Genomic DNA, 1,528 nt, shown 5'->3' with positions numbered 1-1,528 from the left:
TCCGCAATCTGATGATGACATCTGAGTATAACAGATATCATGCTAGCGACATCAAATCCTTTCTCGTCATCTACTGGAACTATCTATCTTTGGAAGCACCAATTGCCAAAATGCAGGCTTGAGGTGGGTTAATACTAGCAGAGACATTCTCCATTCTGAACTTTCTTAAAGTGGAGATTGTAGAAGAACTTCCCTGGAACTTGTAGGCAGTAGTTTACCCTCTCAAGCTTTGGTTGCTGAAGAAACATCGCTAACAATGGTTCCCAGTTCTCATATATGTGCATTAAATTCAATAAGTGTGATGAGTACTGTGGGAGTATTGACAACAGCACTGATATCAACAGCATGACCTTGTCTTATAACTGTGTCCAGCCAAGAACAATTTGCTGCAGGAACTTTAGAACTTCATGCCAAAGCTGAAGCTTTTAGAATGAAGTCGTTGACAGGTACATCACCATAGCCTTCTTATTAAATTAAATTATTAAATTCTTTCCTTACTGTCAAAACTTCTCTCAGATTTACATCAGAAGAAAGGAAATAATAAATAAATAAATAAATAAATTTTTAAAAGTTTAAAAAAAATAAAAAATTTAAAAAAAAGAAAGGAAATAATGAGGTGTAATAAAGGAAACAATAATGCTTAGATTGCACTAACTGCTGGGCGATAACTCGGTGAATGTTGTTCATTGGGACATCTGCCAATACACCTGTAGAAACAGGTGCCCCGCCAGGGCTTGGCGGAGGCACAGTGGCTGCTGGGGTAGGAGCAGCTTTGCTAGGCACAAGAGTCCATGTCCCTCTTTATGATCCTGACATCTTGTCCCTTTTACTTGTGCAATGTTGATCCCTTTTCTGCTGACAATGTTTTCGCTAGAGGGCTAACAAATACCCTTCCCACCTTTGGTCCAGCAGGAGTAGCTGGGTGGGTAGCTGAAGGGCAGGGGCTACAGGTTGGGCCGTTGGAGGTACAGTGACCACTGGGCTGATGTAGGTGGTGGTGCTTGGGGTATTGAATTCATCTCTTCAGTTTGTCTGTAGTAAGAAAATGCTGGCCCATGTGCTTCTTTTTCTATAATGAAACAGGGTGGGAGTCCTAGAGGGACATCTCGTGCCTTCAGGAATCAAGACTTTTTCCCTTGCAACCTTCTGGCTGTGCTTCAAAACTTATCATGGTCTTGTCAGTCTCCTTATCTGCCAGTAAGTCACCTTCACTTAGCTCCTCACCCGTTGTTTTTTCCATTTCCTAATTGTGCGCATGATCATGGTGGGAGAAAGGCAGGAAGAGGTATCTGCATGTGAGTGGGATATGAGCTCCAGGAATCTGGACAGGTGATCTGGAGAGGTGTAGCTATACAGCAACAGGGGCTGGTTCTGGGGGTGCTTGTGGGGTTCTTGCTGCCATGGTATCCAAAGAACAATTTTCAAAGGTCTCAATGTCCTCGGGCTTTTCATTTGTAATACAGATGGTTGCTCCAACTGGAACATCTCTGGTATATCCGGCACCAAGTATCTTTGCCATATAACACTC

General features: G+C 42.7%; 1 pseudogene; it reads right to left on the bottom strand.

Annotated features, from left to right (window-relative positions):
• LOC101648813 overlaps positions 1-1,528 on the bottom strand; it is a 7,012-nt pseudogene that overhangs the window by 1,784 nt on the left and 3,700 nt on the right.

The sequence above is a fragment of the Echinops telfairi genome, unplaced genomic scaffold (genome assembly GCF_000313985.2).
Source record: "Echinops telfairi isolate 266 unplaced genomic scaffold, ASM31398v2 ScPeMD7_42;HRSCAF=159, whole genome shotgun sequence".
Classification (NCBI taxonomy): Eukaryota; Metazoa; Chordata; class Mammalia; order Afrosoricida; family Tenrecidae; genus Echinops; species Echinops telfairi.
The sequence above is the reverse complement of the archived record's forward strand: the minus strand, read 5'-3'. Positions and strand labels throughout refer to the sequence as shown.